The 14314-nt window shown below is 29.3% G+C and overlaps 1 protein-coding gene across 1 annotated transcript in view; it reads right to left on the bottom strand.

Moving 5' to 3' along the window:
• Positions 1–14314, bottom strand: part of LOC111041165 (homeobox protein CDX-4-like) — a 37229-nt gene that overhangs the window by 21205 nt on the left and 1710 nt on the right. The window lies entirely within an intron of this gene.

Below are 14314 nucleotides of genomic sequence, written 5' to 3'. Positions count from 1 at the left end.
AACGATAGCGTTTCGTTTAAATATTTTTTTTCTGTGTACGACATCGAAAATACGATCTGAAAATCCTCAGGGTTGTTATTTTTTTTGCTTCTAACTAAAGTCTTCAATGAAATCTCGGTCGATATACAGCCATATAATTTTTAAGCTATTTCACCGAGAAAAGCCATTCTGTGCCCATTTAACGTGTTCTTAATGTCATAATGCATAACTTTGTACTCTATAGATACATAATATATTATATTATACGACGTTAACTATATATTTTAGTTTTTGAAGTATGTGTTTACTGTTTAGTTTATACTAAATTACTGAATTGCTTACGAAATAGCGTGACAAGTGCTATATTACTGGGTAGGTACAGTAATGCAACATTATGTGTTACAAGTTCGTATACTATATAGTATGTAGAGTTATAAACTGTATCTGTAATGATTAGGATACATGCGTACCTACCATACTTACAATAAAAATATTACTTGATAATGATTTGAATTGTTTCACCGAAACAATTTTTTATGACAATATTATGGCAGCGAAAAGCCTAACGCTATAATATACATAATAATACACTAACTTATAATCTATAAATTCTACTGTATATTTCTATCAATTTTAGATAGTTTTTACCTTCTTATTAGGCTATAATATTTATATTTTTTTGAGTAGAATAAGTAGATATCGGTATCTATGTCATTTTCAGTTAAAATAAGTTAAAAAGACGTAATACCCGCCTGCTATAACTCAGTCTTACAAACTCGTGAGTGTACAAACAATTTACTATTTTAAAATGCTCATAACTCTATAGCTTAAAAATTGAATCATAAAAAAAATCTATGTCATCGTCTAGATAATATTCTTACTTCTAAATTTGATGATATGTCAATCACTCTAAGATTAAACATAGTAGAGTTAAATTAATTATTCAGAACGTAACATTTCATTTGTATGTTATGCGTTTATAAGACGAAGATAAGGCGTGCGGGTAGGGCGTCCTTTTGAATTAAAATGTTTAATCTTGGTAGATTCTGAGCAAACCGATGAAAATATTGGTATTACAATGATATTATATATTTTTTTTTCAACTTTTTTATTATTATATCTTACGTGGCTAGGCGCAGTGAAAATCTGGTAGAAAATTGGATCTAGTTTATATTTTGGAGGGACAAAATTAAGAAATTTCAAAAACCAGTTTTCGAGATTGATTAATTGTTGTAATTCATGAAAAAATATAACTGTAACTGAGACTTAAATTTTTTATCAAATATTTACATTGGCATTTTTTTGCTTGATAAAACTTTTAAAATATTTTTGATAACTTTGCGAAATTTATATATTTTTGAATTGTTTGATTATATTAAGTATAAAAATATTTTAGTATATTGCTTATTTCATAATTTATTCCTATAATTAAGTATATTAGATTCTGTACAGTTTGTTACCTATAATAATATGTGATTGAGCCACCAACAATTTTTGTTTTTCTTATTAATTCAAAAATATTAATCGTAGAAATTTGAAACATTTCATTATTACTTAAGCTATCATTTTCTATAGACCATTAAAATGTACAAAATACTTAGACTATTATCAGGTTATTTATAGGCATTTGATATTTTCAAATTTTCTTTTTAAAAAAGCTGTTTATAATATATTTTAGGCACTGTTAAGTACCTTAAACATATTTTTTTTCATCACATTAGTTTATTGTTCAATATCATACAGGTACATTTCGATTGTGAAATAAAAATTTAAAATTTGATTTTTGATTTTTATAGGTAATATGGCTAGTGCAAAAATATTTTTTAGAAAAAAGTGGTGTTCACCCCAAAAACATATAAAATTAAATGCACTTTATTATATTTCATCAGAATTAAGTAAACACATATTATATAATATATGCGCTTAAAATATAGGACATAGGTACGATTATTATAGGCATATTTCTCTATTCGACAACTAATCATCAATACTACTATAAACACATCATCTCATTATGTGATAAAAATTTAAAAGATCTCTAATTATTAATAAATTTTTAATTTATTTAAAAAATATAATTAAAAACAAAAATAAATATAATTTCAGTGGCCACCAAATAGGAACGTAAAGCTAGATGATGTGTTCCGTGTAAGTACCCTCGTATACTGTGTAGCGCATAATATACAGATTATGAATCCCAGAAAAAAAAGACCTAGGAAAAAAAAACAATGAAAATACGAACAATTTTTAAAAATTCAAAATATAATACTAATTGATTATGAAAATTAAAAAAATGCATACATTTATTATTAGATCGTAAAGTGATCATTTATTATGCACACATTTAAAAATTTAAAAGTATTAATCAAAAAAAATATTATAAATTACTATCACAAAAAATATTGTTCATTCAAATAATAGCATTAACGTATGAATAAGTATCAGGAAAATTCCAGTAATCACAGTTATTTTATATAATATTTTGTATATATTATACCATTAGTATATTTTATTATAAAGTATGAAAAGGTCACATATGTATAAGAGCTCATTATAATCGCTGCATAGGAAACTTCCAGTACCCAATAAAAATGTAATTTACTCTCTATTATACCACAAGTTAGGTATTTATTATAATTTTAAGAAATAAAAACAACTAGATTTTTTAAAATAAATAAATTTATATTATATATTTTTGAGGAATTCAATAATTTTGTAATATTTTTTTTTTTTTGATTATTTTCGATATAATATGTATTTAAAATGTTTAAATGAGTGCATAATAAGTGATCACTTTCCGCATTAATTAGAAATTAATGCATTTTTCTAATTTTCATAGTCAATTAGTACAATATTTTAAATTTTTAAAAATAATTATTCTTTTTTTCTGCTGTTCTTTTTTCCTACTACCATAGATTATAGGTGTACATATATCAATATGCATGGGTACATTTGTATAAAACAAAAATAATAATGTACACACTGTCGTCTGCTTATCCGATCCACTATCCAGGTACAAAAATGTTATTATGTGTAATACACACCAAATCTGCATAATATAATAAATCTGATAAAAGGTGTAATATGTTGGATTTATATTATGTATTTAATTGACTTGCATCGTAAAAGTAATAATATATTATACTATGTATAATTATACAGGTAGGTATATTAAATATTTCAAAATCGCCTTATAGCTTTTAAATAAAATTCGATAATCTTAAATATAAATGTATTCACCTCTCATCTCGACTTCTAGCTATAGGTTCGATATTCAAGGCGAACATAAATGTACGGGTACACGCTTAATATATGGATGCGTACGTGAATGAGCGAGCGCATCGTAAACATGTTTTACAGATCATTAACGTGTCATGGCTACAGTGTCGTATATATCCGTAGGTATAGGACAGAAGTACGACCGCGTAGGAAAAATCACATCACACAGTAGCAACTGGTTTTCTAGAATTTCTTATCTAAAATTACAATTTTTACGACAATCGAGGGAATAAAAATAAAATTCATTCCTCGTGGCATTTTCTATGGTACCATAACTTGAAGTAGTGCTCTGGATCGACGTTTTCGACTTACTACACCTATACCTATATCATTAAACGCATATTTTACACATAAAATATCTCAGCTCGCGATAAACAAGTTATATACACGAATAACAATATTATTATGACGCGTACACATCAGACTTGCAGTTAACGGTAATGGATTGCTTGGATAATTAACGGCGTATAAATTATTAATTGTACCTATGTGGCTATGTAGTATGTACACATATATACACACTTGTGGACGTGATGTAAATGTAATAATATAACTAAAACTAGATCCCGGATTTATATGTACTAAAAACAAGCCAAATATGCACCGAAAAAACAATTTATATATGCACTCAAAAATAATATTCTTCTATATCTATATTATAAAACAATTATTTCGAAAGAAACAACATATGTAGATAAACATTTGAAATTTTGTAGTGTGCCGTAAACCATTTATTTTATTAAGAATTTAATAAGTAGGCACTTATTTAGAGTTATATTTCATTTTTGCAGGATAATTTTGATTGTATAGGTAATTAGGTATTGGTAGTTTAGTAAAGTTAACTGTTCAAAAATAGTAATTGGCATGATCATATAGATGCTACATTTTTAAAATATCAATGGGTGTCTGAAAAATAATAATCAAAAATGCGTATTCTGAATTACTTTGAGTAAAAGGATTTTAGTAGATGCTCGAGCCTGGCCAAGAGCACCAACGAACCCGGTGCCTAATAACAAGACTATAATATTTACAAACTATTAATATAAGAATATGTGTCGACCAAATTCTAACCAAAATTTAGATTTATTACAAACATAATATGCCCTAAAAACTTGAAAATTTCAAAGTATGTACTCACAGAGGGATACCGTATTTTAAATCGCAACGACATGGAAAAGAATAATACTAATGAACCTGGATATAGATACCTATAGATAGATACCTATCATAATATAATTAAGGACCTGCTCGTGCATCTTTATCAAGGGGCAATATTTAGGCAATATGCGATTTCGTTACCACCGCCCCGAGCTATCCACGCACGCATTGCACCCACCCACATGTCAACGGCACCAAAAATAAAAAGCGTTGTTTTTGCACAGAAACACTCTTTACCGGAAAAACTCTTAAGCATCGTAGGGTGGTCAGATTTGATTAATTTTTTTTGTTAGTTAGAGGATAATTTTCTACAGGGTACATTGAACTTTGATTTTAAAATTTGTAGCTTAAATCAAACATAACAAAAATAACAAAAACTTGTGGAAATTGATCATTTTCAAAATCTTATAATATTGTTTAGAAATAGGATCGAAAATCCAAGTCCAATGCGCAATTTTAGAAGTGTTTCTCTTTCAAAAAAAAAATTATCGAAATCAGATCGTCCTACTTAAGAATTTTCCCTGTAATGCATGTTTTTGAGCAAAAAAACAGGTCACGTGCAGACCCCTTAATATTTAGTAAAGATCAACGAAAAAAATTAGGCAAATGCATATAAGTCAGTGCAATAATAATTTAGCTTAGTAAAATATTTTATTGGTATTACCACGGTATTGGTACTCGGTTATTATAATATTATTGTGTCGGACGAAATACTTTTGATATTATTTTCAACAAACGTTCATCGTCTAGAGCCGATAACTGCAGAGTGCTGACCTATAATAGCCGTTATAGTTGAGGGATAACAATATTTAGGTATTTAGTACATATACAATCATATCATAAAAAGCGGTGAGTGAACTAATCTGTCCATCACAAATACTAATATTATGATTTAAATTTGTAACTAAAACTTGTCACGACGACATCAATAATACCGCGGCATCACGGCATAAAATAAAATAGATATATTACACCCCTATAATGTCGGTGTGATGTGACACACACATTGACGGCGTCACAGTGGGTGGCGCTGCCGTGTGCTATGTATATATTGTTTTGTTGTATACGTGCGCGTGTTATTTGTCGCCGCACACAGAGCGGTAAACGCCACATAAATTTCACCCTCCGTAGCGGGGGGGGGGGGGGGAAAAAAATTTTCTAAATGTATCATTTCAAGGAAAANTGGAAAAAAATTCTAAATGTATCATTTCAAGGAAAACGCCAAACGCCGTCCCGCCACAACCCGTATTATGACCATCACCATTCACCCGGTCACGTGTGCTACATAATAATATAATGACCTATACCTATATTGTATGTACGTACGTACATTTAGGTAGTCGTAGTCTGTTTTATGTTTATCCATACTCGGACTGGTACATTATAACGTACGATATAATATAGTGCACCGAGACTAGACGCATTTTAATATGCTTCATAATATTATTAGTTCATCGGCTAGGCACTATCGTAATAACTATTATTATACTATTTATCAGGGCTGGAACGCATAATACATTAATACAGTAAAGTATACAACACGTATTATACACACGGTATAAACCTACTTTATAAGTTTTATAAGGCATAAAAGTTTTTTTTATTGCTGTACTGAACAGCAATTATCAGGTATAATAATTCATCATGAGTTGATGTGATTTGTTAATTTGTTATAATATTAATTACTATAAGTGCATCTTTATTAATAACTAGAGCAGAGGACTTGTATAGCTCTAAAAAATCACCAAATAATATGTACTAAAATGTACAAAATATGCATTAAAAATGTGCATTTAAAAATTATTAAGCATATCATAATGCATTAAAAAATAAGATTATTTATATAAATTTATTTTATTTAAATTTTGATGTCTTTGACATCCCCGTAGCCCGTATTGATGCATATCATATGCAGTGAACAATATCTGTACATAAATAAAATTAATAGCCGGAAATAAATCTAATCGGCAGTCCTCAGACGTGTCTCTAGGAAAAACATGGGTGCGGGAACAGTCAACAACCATATTAATAATATGATCAAAATTTAAAATAATTTAAAATTCAACATTATTTCGGTTGTATATTAAATATTTAAATTATATAAAAACGTCGAAGGTAAAAGTATTGATAAAATGATAGTTTATTGAAAACATGCAACTTAACGTTTAGAATCGAAGGAATATACACTAAAACCAAAAAACGCGAAATACGCATTTATATGCAAAATAAAATTTCAAAACTAACTTATTGTTTCAGCATGAAAAGTTTCTTACTCAGCTATTTTTGTGATCGTGCAAAACAAATCTGCAAATGCTACAAGTCCTCTGCCCTATTAATAACCAAGTTAATATATATAAAATAACAAAAAGAAATTTGTTTTGATTTTATTTTATTCTAAGTTCACGAAAATTGACCAAATTGACGTGATTTGTTAATTTGTTATAATAGTTTATATATTTATTATACCTACTCATTACGATTTGAAATGTACCGTATTTCCTATCATACTATTACATAAATAATACATTTTAAATAAAACAGCGTATACTCGATATTCCTCGTGTCTCAGTCGATATAAAGTTGTATGCGTTGTATAATACGCGTATTTTACCAGCCCCGCTATTTATGTATATTGGTATTCGATATAATATAGAATACTACGGTGACACATAGAGGTACCATATTATACATTACGTATGTCGCACATAAGTATACGTGTAGGACTACTAGCGTATACCTAAATAGGTACACAATATTATGTATATATTAATATATGTATACAGTGTACGTGGGTGACTGCAGTGCGTATGTATACGGATCTCCCCGACGAGGGATCGGCGCGCCGTGAGGGCGACAAAGAAGCGCGCCGCGCAGTTCAAACAAGTCGGTCTCTTTTGACGGACGATCCATCGGAACCTTTTTTTTTTTCCTCTCCACCCGGATGATTTACAAGTGTTGCACAACATAATAATATTGTGTACAACAATAACATGTGTACGTTTTCTTCGGGTCTCTGCCCCTCGCATTATAATATTATATTGTTATCTCCTTCTCCGGACCGACCGCAGATGTGTGCGCGTGCGTGCGCGACCGGCTTGTCCGCCGCAGTCAACGCGTGTGTACAACATAATAATAACAACAACAATAATAATAATAATAATAATAATAACGTTATAAAGGAAGCGACAGGCTTTCTCCGCGCGCGACCCGCCCGACGTCTGCAGAGGAGGACACACAAAAACGACCCGAAGCCATCGCGTCTTCGAAATAATATCATAATGGGCCAATGGTGATATAGCTACTACAATACAATATCAGAATATTAAATTATTAAATCCTATTGCGCGACAAATATTTAATATTCGATCCCTTCGGCCTACAGTGACTTGAGCAGGATACGGATATTACATACTTGTGGTTTGCAAAGTAGGCACGGATTGCGGTCGAAGCAAAAATAAAGGCTCGAAATCATATCTCTAACTGACTCTCGCACTCGCTATATTATACAGGTGCTCTGATATATATAGGTATATAACACCAGACCCTGATAGGCCTGGCGAGTTACCTAGTCACCTATACTACTTCATACGAGGTATCTGGATGTTTCCCCCCTGAATGGATCAATTTATATTTTTTTCACATTATCATAGGTTGGAGAGTAGGTGTTTTGGTTTTACCCGAAATATACGATCATCATATCGTCACCCATTGATTATCATCATTTACGTTATCGATTTATTGCAACATTTAATAGGTAAAGATTAATAAACCAAAGTTATGTGAAAGTATTATGAATTAATTTCTCAATTTGTATAATCATTTAATGAACGACATCGTAGACAGTTTATTTATTTATTTCCATTTCTAATTTGTAGACTATTTAATAGGAGTATTTATATTAGTGAATTTTGCATTGGCAATAGTGTTATTATGACGTATTGTATTTGTATTGTACATTATTGTTCAATATTTTTCCTTTTAATTATTTGCACGGGGTGGACGTACAATGAATTATGGGGGAGGTACATAAAACGTCATAGATTCGTCATATGGTACGATAATCAGTATAAAAATCCTCAGGAAATAAATCCCCCGGCGAACAACACCGGGAAAAAAATCCCAGACCCTAGGAAAAAGATTCCCTGGCTTCAATATTACTCACAGACATATCCAAATTATTGAAAATATTTATTTAAACTAAAATTAGAGTAATTACCAACATTATTTATATTTAATTACGAATATAAACTTATAGTGTAGTAATAATATATACTTAAAATTTAGAAAATGTTCAATTTTTATAGCTAAGGATTTAAAATTTAAAATATTACCTAAGTGTCTTATAATATTTTGACTATAACGTAAATAAAATAGTATTTGGAAGCATTTTTACAAGTTTTATCTTATATAGATGAAATATTGAAAATATAATAAAATAAACATAAAAATAAATACCAAACAATAGTTAATGAATGTGGGTACTAGAAGTAAAAAAAAAATCAGTTATTGAATTTTATAGAATTATATATAGGTAATATTGCAGTATTATAAAACACAATATATTATTAGTATAAAATATATATTTGTAATTAATTGTTAATACTGTAGGTAATTACTCTAATTAGAGTTTAAAAAAATATTTGTTCAATAATTTGGATGTGTTTTTGAACAATACTGTAGCTAGAGGATTTTTTTCCTAAGGTCGGGGATTTTTATTCCGCAATTCTATGGTACCTATAGTGTTTTGAGTTTTATTTTTTTAATATGTTATGTTTTTGTATATATTTATACATATAATATGTCTCCATGTAGGTAAAATTAATTTTATCAATTGATTTCGGTTATTCCATTATTCAATTTCGAATATTCTCACTTAATTGAGCTATATATTGTACATTTCATGATATACTGATAAAACTGTAATGTTATTGAGGATAGCGACCCTCTAAATAAGGTGTCCAGTGTCTACAATAAATTGTATACCTACTATTAGATGTTTGGGTCACGTAAAGTGATTCCTTTTTACTTGTATACCTAAATCTCGTGTATAATAAAATTAAGCCTCCAATAGTAAGATGTGGGTACCCAACACATCCGGTTTCTGTAAAATGTAATACTATAATATACATGATAATATAATATAATATTATAAATTACACAATTTAAAAATCACACACACGTAGGTACAACATGGTAATCGGTAAAAAAAATCAGGGGACAAAAGACTGTTTTTGAAAAAGTTGGACAAAAAGTTCGATATCTGAAAATGCTCATAAAGTTCACTTAAAAATTAAAAAAATCATAAAAAATGAAAGAGAGAACACAGATAATGTTCAGTGTTCTTACCTACGATGACCCAAAATGTGGTCTGTTTGGACGATTAGTTATATACCGATTAGGCGGGTATTTATTCCACAAAAATACCGTACGGAAGAATAAGTATAAATAGGCTTATAGGTAAATTAATTACATATGCTGAAAAACTAGTCACAAACAAAATACATAATGAACTCTTAATTTTAAAAAAGATATGGCTATAGTAGTATATACTAGTAGTATTGTAATATACAGTCAACATTTATAACAATTTTGTAATTACTCAAACAATATCATATACGATATACATAATAGAAATAATTAATGATGAACCCTATTTTTAAAAACCTTCGCCAAAAAAGTCACCAAGTTTTTACCTTACGCAGCTAAGTATAATTTCACTCGGCCAAACAATCTGTTAATTTTTCGTTTGAAATACAATTGACCACAGCCAGTTTTAATACTGCAGTGGTTTGTAAAATCTCAGGTAAAATAATTTTTCCGAAATCCGTACCTCTATTAAACATTATAATAATATGTGGGAGTACCTATACAGTTTTACGAACCTTAGACGTAAAGTTATTTCGTTACTTAAGCTTTAGTAGTTATTCTAATATAGCATTAAAATATGGGTAGGTAGGTATACATATTCGAACACAATAAGTGCCATATAAATTGCATTACAATACACGCACGTTTTTCCAAACTATTTGATATTATAATATTATTATTTTGTTATCATGTCGGCGCGCATAAAATATATATAACCTGGCCTACCACATTATATTGCAGTAATAATAACGATCAAAACGCATGTGCGTGCATCACCGCTAAGATATGATGATGTTCACTTTTCGAAAAAGCGGCTTTCTGAAAGCCGCTTATTTGGGTGTCGTCGTCGACAGTTAATGTTAAATAATGTGTTAAATGTATATATTATATATAAACACGATAATGTAATACGCATAAGGTATAATATACGATGTATTAAATTTCTGTATAATATACAGTCGCATGTTGAAGACTCGCATTATAAATTATTGTCCACTGCGTCCTGGTTGCAGTACTAGGAAAAAAAAATATCGAGACTAAAAGGATTTAGTCAGGGACGGCAAAAAAAATGTCGGCAATTCCGGAGCCATCCGATGGGCGAGGCGGCACCGCCGTCTGTCGTTAAACGGGCAGTTAAACGAGTGAGCTCACCCGTGACATTATAATTTCATTCCCATTTCCTCGATAAAAATCACGAATCCGTCTGTAGGACTTAAACTGAGGATTTTTTTTCTACTGTCCAAAAATAATGTTTAGGATACCTAAAATCATGTCTTCGATACAGCCGTGGTCTGGGATATGCTGGAGATTTGTGGGGGTTCGCAGAGCATCTATATGAATATAGGAGGTAATTTTAGACCAATAAGTCCCTATTTATATTATCCGAGGGAACATATATAATTTAATTAAAGGGCCATTTAAAGAATTCATGAAGTCTCCAGTGTCTAGTAGCGTGGTGGACAGGGTTTTATGATGCCTTGATGACATTTTTTGGGGGTGGGGGTAGTTGGATACATTATGTTAACTAATAACATAAAACAAAAATTAAAATATTTACTGTCACATAATAATTTATTCCCTATATATCATATTAAGATTTAAGGCTGTAGGTACTGAAATATATGCGGTGCATCATGGTTTATAATTAATGTTCACCACGCCACTAGCAGGTCAACTGATGGCCTTTTGCAGGTATTTCCTATACATCTGTACCATGCAATATAAAAGCCGAAAAATAACGTTGAACGTACAGTTCCGGATAGGCAAGGTATATCGACCCATCAAGTATAGTATTTTTAACAGACTCTAAAAAGTTAACGACCCATTTTCAATGTGACATAATATATTATTTATATTTTATTACTATTCATATTTCAATGTTCAGAATTCGGTATATTAAAATATTTTCATCCATACATAATGCCATACTATATTGAACTCGGCAAAATATAAAATTATGGAAATCGTATTCACATTTCACGATATTTTCAAAATTGTATTCTTTTTCCACATAATGTGATGTAACGGTATTATAACTACAATACTTAATCTATTTATATCTTCTAAAAATTCAATTTCAAATCTAAGAATACTAAAAGCAGATACCCTCATATTATAAAAATATTTTCAAAAAATATTGAAACATTTGGGTGGATATCTTTTGAAATCATGAAAAGTTCATATTAGGTGCGTAAGAATGTTAACAATAATTTGAATTGTATATTATAGTTTTGTTTATATTTATTGCTTTGTGGTCATAATGATAAGAATAAATATCTATGTATAGGTAGGTAATTCTGTTTTAAATTGTATCTAATGGTAAAATACCTTAGACCAAAAATAAGAATAAATGTTGTTGATAACACAAACAATATTTGTTTTGTTTGAAACATAGCTTTAAGATAGAATAAAATTGTGTTAAACGAAAAGATACTGTTTTTTGCCCCCAAAATGAATAGATATCTGATAAACCAATCTGTATATTTACCCATTATGCACGCGGTACACATACAATCTACACGCGCAACACTCGTTTACAATAACTCTTTAATATTTCATAATATTATCTAGTGAGCCAATTAATAATTAATATGCATGAGTATACTTATGTCAAGTCACGAAGACTCACACACACGCCAATAATATACCAAGGTAGGTGTATAATATAATCGCCTATAATTCATAAAGTTTTATACAAATTTATTTAGACAAGAAGTTCCGAGATTTTTCACGCAATTTTAAACACACCATGTACAATACAACGCCGTCCCCTGAAAAACTTCTAACTACGGTCATGTGTGTTTCACTGATGTTCGCAATAAAACCCATAGCCCATATAATACATTAGTGATAAGTGTATTGTATAATGTATAATATAGTTGACTATATAAGTAATTATTAATCGTAGGATCCCGATTTTTCGAATGAAAATTAAGCATGATAAAATATATCATAATTTCCTATTGTAAAATATCATGTAATAGTTTATAATATAAGCATACATTTCTCATTTAATTTACTTTAGTGCAATGGAAAATCCGTTAAATGTTTGTATTCACGAGAACGCTCCCAGCACACTTACTCCAGAATATTCAGCACGATTTAAGATAAACTTATCGACTTAATAACATCATTATAGGACGTTATCAATAACTATTTTATCGACGTTTTCAAGCATTAATCTCATCGTGTTGTTATCTATTTCAATCATATACGGATACAGCAATTTTGGATTTTGCATTATAATAAATTATTTTAGTGTGTTTAATATTGAAAGTTGTAAGCATAAAAGAAGTGACTGAATATAATAAGTATGTAAATTGAATAGTAACTAGGTAGTAGGTACCTAATAAATAAAAAATATTGAATACATAGTGTAACGTTAATATTTTTGTCATTTAATATTTAGTTACTAATGCTATAATAGACTTTTATAAATTTTAAAGATTTTAAATTGAGGTATTTAATATTTCTCCCTGCCCACCAAAAAAAAAAATTCGCCGTAACTATAATAATAGTTGTAGCTATAAGTGAATGATCTACATTCAAAAGTATGATTTTAGTGTAGTGCTTGTATTTTAAAAATCTTTATTGTATTTGTATAAACATTTAAGATCATTATCAAAATTCACGCCCTTTAGTAGGTACTTGTAAAATAACATGACAAGTTTTTCTACACAAAATGAGATCATGGACACTCCTCACTTATGGAACCAAAAAAATAGAAATGTAGAATTATCAAATACCCATGTAACTGGTGACTGGTTTACATAATTGTATACACCTATCAAATATCGTTACAACCAAAGTATAATTTAATTTCCAAGACAATAGAGACAATATATTATGTTAAAAAATAATATTTTTTAACATATTTGTACTTAAAAAATAAATTATATTTAAGTACTAAATAAATTATGAGAAATAATTTAATTTGTATTACAGCTTTAAGAATTTTAGAAAATCACGCATTAACTTCAACTTTTAATATTTAACAATTTTATCTGTAAAACAAATTCCCCTACATTTATTTAGAATTCCGTGGCATATAAAGACATGTTTATAATCCGGATAATAATTTATTGCATTTGCTAATAAATTATAGTACATGGATATTATTCAATATTATATTATATAGGTTAGGTACACCCAAACATGACTTTTATACAATGTATTATGCTGCAGGGGGCCTAGCAGTTTGCAAACAATTCAGCCCCCACGTGGTGGTGTTACAATGAAAAAATAATATACTCCAAAAACAGTAGTACCTATCTAGTATACGTATAGTCTAAATAATACATTGTATTATATACGACTCGGCGAACGAATAATTATAATTAAACTGAAAATTGTTAAATAGGTATCTCACGGGAAATCTATAAATTGGAATATTCGAATTCATAAAGACTTAATGATATCCGGTGTAATGTAAATAATATCTAAATAAATTGAAAACGTCGTGTGAATGGGAAAACTCGTTCGATTTTGGCGGGAAAAACTTATTTTGCTTTAATTGAATAATAATGTATAA

Source organism: Myzus persicae, unplaced genomic scaffold (assembly GCF_001856785.1).
Source record: "Myzus persicae strain clone G006 unplaced genomic scaffold, MPER_G0061.0, whole genome shotgun sequence".
Lineage (NCBI taxonomy): Eukaryota > Metazoa > Arthropoda > Insecta > Hemiptera > Aphididae > Myzus > Myzus persicae.
Note: the sequence above shows the minus strand (reverse complement) of the source record. Positions and strands in the feature narration are given on the sequence as shown.